At 44.8% G+C, this 8,009-nt stretch overlaps 1 non-coding gene across 1 annotated transcript; it reads right to left on the bottom strand.

Annotated features, from left to right (window-relative positions):
* Nucleotides 1–6,326: 6,326 nt before the first annotated feature.
* Nucleotides 6,327–6,430, bottom strand: LOC122117525. The gene has a single exon (XR_006149183.1). It is a non-coding gene; the product is annotated as a small nucleolar RNA U13 (small nucleolar RNA).
* Between the last annotated feature and the right edge of the window lie 1,579 nt (nt 6,431–8,009).

Below are 8,009 nucleotides of genomic sequence, written 5' to 3'. Positions count from 1 at the left end.
AAAAATCTTTTAAAATAATTTCAAAAAGCACTTTCTTATTTCTAGTAGAAGATGGGATGACACTGCAGAGTTGCAAATGGTAAGACCCCACTTTGGACCCTGTTTCACAGTCCCCAGTTCATGTAGAAACCCTGCCCTTATGAGACACAACTGAGGTTTGCTGAGCTCCCAAGAATAGGGCCCTCAGGAAAGTATGGAGAACTTTCTCCAGGGCCCCAAAGAACAGGTCACATGACACCATGTCTGCTGGGCGCAGGCCCCAGCAGTGAGAACTGAAGGCTTAGCAGACTTTTTCTTAAGCCAGCTTCTCCAGGGAAGGGTGGATACCTAAAAACAGTGTGACAGTTGAGTCCCTATCAGAAGGGAAGGACGTGAGCTGAATATTGTAAAACCAAAGGAAGTCTTGATGAGTTTCAAAATCAGGAAGTTGTATTTTTAGAAATTGCAGCAGGAAACTTAACTGTTCCTTGATCCTTTTGCCTGTTGCATGCAAATTGCCAGTTGGTAACCACGGCAGGAGTGGTTGCCACCTCCAGGGTTCAAGGGCTGCTGCTAAGGCATCTCCTGTGGGCCTTCACTTGGGGGCACAGCTCAGCGCCCATATATGGGGATAAGGGCACTAATAGCTGGTGCCAGGCAGCTTGCTCCACCTCTGGGAAATTGGTCTCTTAGCTAGCTAGGGCTCCAAGAGGAAATAAAATAGGATAAGCTTAGGATTCCTTTCTAAGGAGCCAACATAATGCAAAGAAAAGATTCCTTCCTCCTTTCCAGTTCGATATATATTCATATTATTCTTTCTCATGTGTGATCAAAGAAGGAACTCATGTTTTGTTTTGTTTTTTTTTTGCCAGTCCTGGAACTTGAATTCAGGGCCTGGGCGCTGTCCCTGAGCCTCTCTGTACTCAAGGCTAACGCTCTACCACTTGAGCCACAGCACCACTTCCAGCTTTTTCTGTTTATGTGATACTGAAGAATCGAACCCAGGGCTTCATGCATGCTAGACAAGCACGCTACCACTAAGCCACCTTCCCAGCACAAGCATGCTTTAAAAAAAAACAAACAAACTCAGGACCTCATACTTGTCAGGCAGACACTCGACCACTTGAGCTGCACTCCCTAGCCCTCTTTTCTTTAGTGGTTTTTTTTTTTTTTTGGGTCCGGTCATGGGGCCTGAACTCTGGGCCTGAGCGCTGTCCCTCAGCTCTTCAGCTCAAGGCTAGCGCTCTACCACTTGAGCCATAGCACCACTTCTGGCTTTTTTCTTTTTGCTTATGTGGTGCTGAGGAATCGAACCCAGGGCCTCATGCATGCAAGGCAAGCGCTCTACCACTGAGCCACCTTCCCAGCCCCCCTTTTTTTTTTTAAAAAAAAAAAAAAAGTATTTAGAGCCTTTTGCCTGGGGACTGGCCTTACACCTTATCTTCCTACTTTTGCCTCCTCTATTGCTGGATGTGCTCCTACCATGTTCAGCTAGTTGGTTGAGATAAGATCTCACTAATTTTTTTTTGCCAGGGTCAGCTTCAAACTGCAATCCTCCCAAACTGTTGAGCAGTTAGGATTACAAGTGTGAGTCACCAGGCCCAGGTAGAAAATTGGGCTTTTTAAAATGAGCTGTCTGAGGGTGTAGCTCAGTGATAAAGTTGATAGCGGGGCGTATCCCAGCTCCTGCAGCAACTGCTATTGCAGAGAAGTGAGAGGGATCTTAGGATAGCTTGATGCCCTGTCTGGCATTCCACTCCAAGGGCTGCTCAGAGAGTATTTGGAGATGGGCCCTTTAAGAGATCATCTAGAGTTGGCATGCTTAGTAAGCTGGGAAAAAATTTGAATTCTCAGAGCTAGCCCTGGGGAGAAAGGCTGAGGATTCTGGAAAGGAGGAACTCACTTTTTGACTTGGTGGCCCAGCCTGAGGCTGGTCATAACTATAGCACTTGTGAAAACTGAAGCCAAGCAACATCCCCAGGGTAACCTTTCTCCAAACCTTTAGCAAGACCTGCTCACACCATGGCTGCTGGCAAGCAAAATGGAGCAGCTGGGCTCCAGGATAGACCCAGAGCAGGGCAGGCCCACTGGGAGGAGAGGTGGCCGTGGGGAAGGAACCCAGGAACACACAGCCTGAGCCCTTTGGATGCAAAGGTTAACGGAAGGACAACTCCCCAGGGCTGAGGACTTACTCACCCACATCCGGGTTACATTACCGGCTCTTCCAGAGCCCAAGTCCCATTTTGCTGCTGGGTGGGGTTGGGGTGGGGGGGATGGAGGAGGACATTCCAGTACTAACCTCTGCAGCTCTGCCTTGTCATCTGGGGACCAGTCAAGCCCCAAATCTCAAAACAAGGCCAATGAGAGGCAACTCGTCTTTCCTTTCCTTTTTTTTTTAATTAAATTTTTTAATTATTATCTTTATGTAGTTGTACAATGAAGTTTCCATTCTACAAAACAGTATATGAGTACAAGGTGTCTGACAACATTGTCACCCGTCACTCCTAACCCATCCCTTCTGTCACTTTTTTAAAAATTGAGATTAGGTGATTACATACATTTCACATATTTCACAGTATTGTGGAACAGTGAGACTTAAAGTCACAAACACATTTTAACCTTCACAGGCACATCGTCATTATCATGGTCTGTAAAGTTCGTGAATTCTATGAGCTTTGACAATGCAAATTATTTCTTCCACATCAGGTGATGATTACTTTTCTTTCCTTTTGCTTAGTGTCAGCTGGTCCCTCTTCCCCTCTCATTCCTCCCTTCCCATCGCTGTCCTTGGGTTGCTTAGTTCTTTTTCTTCTATGTCCAGTGCAGCTGATGGGCCCCTTTGTTGTATGTTGTTCCTTTTCCCACTTATTCTGTGTCCTCCTCCTGGCTTCCCTCTGTTGCATACAGTCAAGCCCCAAAGCTCATAACAAGGTCAATGGGTGGCAGCATGTGCTGGGGCTTCAACTCAGGGCCAGGTGGCTATGTGCCCTTACTTGGCTTTATCTGCCTCAGGCTGGTGCTCTACCACTTGAGCCACACCCACACTTCTGACTTTTTGCTGGTTTAGTTGGAAATAAGAGTCTCACAGATTTTTCTGCCTGGGTTGATTTTGAACCTCTATCTTCAGGTCTTAGCCTCCTGAGTAGCTAGGATTACAGGTAGGAGCCACCAGCGCTCAGAGGGCTGGCAGCAGATCTGAGGCATTGTGGTCTGACTTTGGAGGACTGGTTGGAAGCTGGGCAGATGTCATTGTGTGGATGGTGAGGAGCTGGGAGGGGAGCCTGGGAGGGCCGGCACAGCTGGGAAGTAGGCCCCAACTATTTATGGTGATGGAGTCAGAAGTCACTGCCTGTGAGTCAACCTGGTTTTATGCTTCATAAATTTCCTCTGTTCATTTTCAAAAACTTAACAGCATAACTACTCAAGGATAAAATGATAGTAAATTTAGTGTTTTAAGATCTTTTTTTTTTTTCTCTTTTCAGTTATAGGGCTTGATCTCAGGCCCTAGGCACTGTGTCTGAGCTCTTTTGCTCAAGGTTAGTGCTCTACCACTTCTGGTTTTCTGGTGGTTAATTGGACATAAGAGTGTCACAGACTTTCCTTCCTGGGCTGGATTTGAACTGTGATCCTCAGATCTCAGCCTCCTGAGTAGCTAGAATGACAGGTGTGAGCCACCAACGCCTGGTTTACCTTTAAGATCTTAATTGGCTTAATTTGTGATTCTAGAAACAGGCAGTGTTCCCTTTCATAAAATAAAGTGTTCTAATAAGGTAATCAAAGGCTGACACACTAGGTAGGTGAGTCATTCCAGAACTGTCCCCTGTACCATCAGGACAGGCCACAGAACAGCTAAAACATGACTAGTTAACACCAGACTGCTCTTGTGTAAAGATTAAAGCAAAAGAAACTTCATTATTATGCTCACTGAAATGGGGCTCCCTGGGAAATTTGGCTAGTATTTCTTTCTTCTGTTTTCTCAAAAGATTAGGTGTGGTACTTTGGAACTTCAGAATGAGTGACACTATTTTGATTTTTGGTCAGTTTCATGGCTGTCTAAGATAGGTACTTAGTCCAAAACAGTGATTTCCTGTAATTTCTGTTGAACATAACTCCCCTATAAACATGCAGGAAGCCCTTGTCAAGGATAAATCTAGTAAAAAACTAGTGGCTCACACTTGCAGTCCTAGCTACTCAGGAAGCTGAGATGTGAGGATTGTGGTTTGAAGTCAGCCCAGACAGAAAAGTTTGTGAGACTCCAATTAGCCACCAAAAACTAGAACTGTGGCTCAAGTGGTAAGGTCAGCCTTGAGATTGAAAAAGCCAAGTAAGAATACAAGATCCTGAGTTCAAGCCCCAGTACCAACACACACACACACACACACACACACACACACACACACACACACACACACACACACACACACACACACACACACACACAACAAAGGCCTGATGCTGGTGACTCACAGCCTGCAATCACTACTCAGGAGGCTGAGATCTGAGGATTGTAGTTTGAAGGTAGTCCAGGCAGGAAAGTCAGTGAGACTCTTATCTCCAACAAACTATCCCCAAAAAGCTGGATGTAGAGTTCTCGCTCAAGTTGTAGAGTGGTAGCTTGAGCAAAAAGAAGCTCAGAGACAGTACCTAGGCCTTGAGTGTAAGTCCCAGAACTGGCACACAAAGAAAAAAGAAAAAAAGATTTGAATCTAGCTTACTATGAGAAAGCAAGCTGAGGTAATGCCAGTCTGGAGGAAACTGGACTGGAAGACAAGCAGTGAAGAGGGGTTCTGGGAGAAGATGGGTGAGCTAGAAACAAGATGGGTTGCTATGAATACATAGCACTCGCTGTAACCTTGGGTCCGACTTCTCTATCAGGCAAAAGGCATTTCTGTCTCCATGAGGAAAAAGTTGTTTGGAAAACATAGCCATCTTTTTCTACACATGAATTAGAGCTTTCCAGAACTCAGCCCAATCAGTTGTAGAAAGTAGGCTAAATGCAGAAATGTCCCTTAGACGATCTTGTGACTTTCAGGCAGGTTGCTCTGTAACGCTCCCAGTCATGTGGCTATGAACGGGCATGCAGAAATCTTGTTTGCTGAATTTGTAATTTTAGCTTTTTTTTTCTTTTTTTTTTTTTTTAATTTAATTTTATTTTATTTGTGAGCATACTGTACAGAGGGGTTACAATTACATGGGCAGGATAATACGTACATTTCTTACCAAGCATTGCAGCCTCCTCCTTTGTTTACCCTTCACCTCCCTTCCCAGCCTCCCTCCTCCCCCAGCTTTTTTTTTTCTTACGAAAAGAAAGGAAGGGACTGGATATTGTCTTCACTGAAGTCAGAGAAGTAAACAAGACAACAGAGACGGGTTGGGGGGGGACAGCATAATGGGTGAAGGTTATGAAGGGAAAGAAACCCCACATAGTGAAAATAAAGAGAGCCATGGAGGACAGCCTGCTGACCTCCTTCCTTAGGATTCTCCTACTGATCTTGTATCTGGTCTCATTCCCACCGGTGTGCCACCACAAGGGTCATTGAGGTAACACTGGGCTCAGAACATTATAGGGAAGCTAAGCCCTGTCGTCAGGGGTGAGAGGAAATGCCAAAGCCTTTTGGGGGACAAGTTGGCATTGCACAGCCACATATTAATAAGGAATTTTTTTTTTTTTTTGGGTCCGGTCATGGGGCCTAAACTCTGGGCCTGGGCGCTGTCCCTCAGCCCTTCAGCTCAAGGCTAGTGTTCTACCACTGGAGCCACAGTGCCACTTACGGGTTTTTTCTTTTTGCTTATGTGGTGCTGAGGAATCGAACCCAGGGCCTCAGGCATGTAAGGCAAGCGCTCTACCACTGAGCCACCTTCCCAGCCTGACCGTGAAACTCTTATCTCCAGTTAACCACCAGAAAACTAGCAGTGGTACTGTGGCTTAAGTGGTAGTGCACTTGCCTTGAGCTGAACAGCTCAGGGACAGCGCCCAGGCCCAGAGTTCAAGCCCCACAACCAATATATATATATTTGAAATTACATGTTTTTGACCTAACAAGTCCATTTTGAGGACTTTGAAGACTGTAATTGCAAATATGCATACAAAGATGGATACAAAAGGTGTTTGTGGAAGACCCTCTTGGTTTCTACCTTATAGAATTTTCATATTTCCTCTCGACAATGGGACTGGAGCTGGTGCAGGTTATTGGGATACTCTTACCATGCTGAGGGAAATTGTGCCCTTCTCCTGCTCCAGGGTCTAGCAGGAGGCAGTTTTCCAGGTTAATCAGGTGGTTCAGTAATGTCACTGAGGACCTAGAATCTTCCCACCTTTCTTTTTTCTGTTTCTTTCTCTCCATTCATGTTAAGTAGGAAATGTGCTATGGTCACAACAAAGTTGGAAGGAGACACACCTCACTCAACAGGATAAAAACCCAATCATCACATTTCAGAAGCACAGAGACTTCTCAATCTTAGCACATTGGCAGTCTCTCCTAGTGGTCACAAGCTGGCCTCCATAACACCAAGTTTTGTGCTATGAACTTACAGGAAGAAGGTCATAATGGGATGTTTTCTCTTTTGACTGACTGACTCTCTGTTGCTCCTCTCTGTCTCTCCTTCCATTTTTCCCTTCCTTCTTCTCTTTTATAATCAAAGAGAAAAGTCTTACCTAATAGCCACAAACTTACACTTGTATTTTTTCAGCAAAAGTGAGTCAAGTGACTACCTTGGACCAGTTTCTTTGTGTTGTTTGTTTTTTGAGATAGGGTCTTGCTATGTAGCTCAGCTGGCCTAGAAATCACTGTTCTCCTGCTTTGGCCTTTTCAGTGCTGGGATTACAGGTGTGTACCAGTACTCCCAGTTGTAGACCAGTTATTGACAATGATGAACTTTGGATCAATTATTCTTAATCTTCTTCATTTGGGAACACTGATGAGACTTGTTCACAAGGAAGAACAGCAAAGGTAAGTAACCAACTATGACCCATAGCTCTTTAGTTTGTATTCTCTTTAATGACAGTTGTTATAGTCTGATCTTTCTTTTCAGTAATGTTTATGTGTTTGTTGTTATATACGCCTGTGTGTGTTCATTACAAAGAATATAGGATACATAAAAGAAAAAAACAAACACTTGCATGTTTGTGAATCAGGTGTATGGGTTACTATTCTCCAGAGAAACCAAGCCAATGGGAGATATGTGTGTGTGTGTGTCTGTGTGTGTGTGTGTGTATGTGTGTGTGTGTGTGGAAAGAAATTTATTATGAAAGATTGGTTCACATGATTATGGAGGCTGCAAAGTCCTGAGATTAGCTATCTGCAAGCTGGAGGCTGTGATGTGCTGAGTGTTAAGAGATATTTGGTGCTGATACCTAGTCCTGGCACAAGGCCCCTCATCTCTTACAATTTCCCGGGTGATAAGAGCATCTTTTGTTCTGTTGGGGTAACTTGATAGAATCTGGATGGGTCTGGTCCCCAGAAAGATTGTGTCTTGATCTCAGTCTCCCCTACCATCCTCCAGGAAGGGAAGAGAGACAAAAGAAGGACTTAATAGCTGATCACGCCAGTGTAATGAAGCCTCCATTAAAATTCCTGAAGTTTTGGGGCTTGCAGGTGTTTGATGGGCAAGCGGCATGCTGGACAGGGCATGGAAACTCCTCCTCCTACTTGCATACCTGGATTCTCTGTAATATCATTTTGAATAGGTCATTGTCAGTGCTTTCCCTGTTGTGTTAGCTGCTCTAGCAAATTAATTGAGCTGAAGGGCTTCAGAGCAACACCTGGTTTATAGCCAGTTGGTCAGACTTACCAACACAACCTGGAACTTGTAACTGGCATCTGAAGTGGGTCAGGCTTACAGGATGGAGTCCTCCACTAGTGAGACTTCACCCTAACTCCAGTAGTTAGTGCCAGAATTTAGTCCAATGGTTGGTGTCTAGTTATCTGATGAGAATTGGTTGCTGGTGGGGTTTTGGCCACAGGTTTTGGCGATCAGAGGGGAAGGATTATAGTGAGTGGTGTGAGTATGTGAGAGTAGGGAAAACAGTT

This window comes from Dipodomys spectabilis, unplaced genomic scaffold (assembly GCF_019054845.1).
Source record: "Dipodomys spectabilis isolate Male_0828 unplaced genomic scaffold, ASM1905484v1 ptg000141l, whole genome shotgun sequence".
NCBI classification, from domain to species: Eukaryota; Metazoa; Chordata; class Mammalia; order Rodentia; family Heteromyidae; genus Dipodomys; species Dipodomys spectabilis.
Note: the sequence above shows the minus strand (reverse complement) of the source record. Positions and strands in the feature narration are given on the sequence as shown.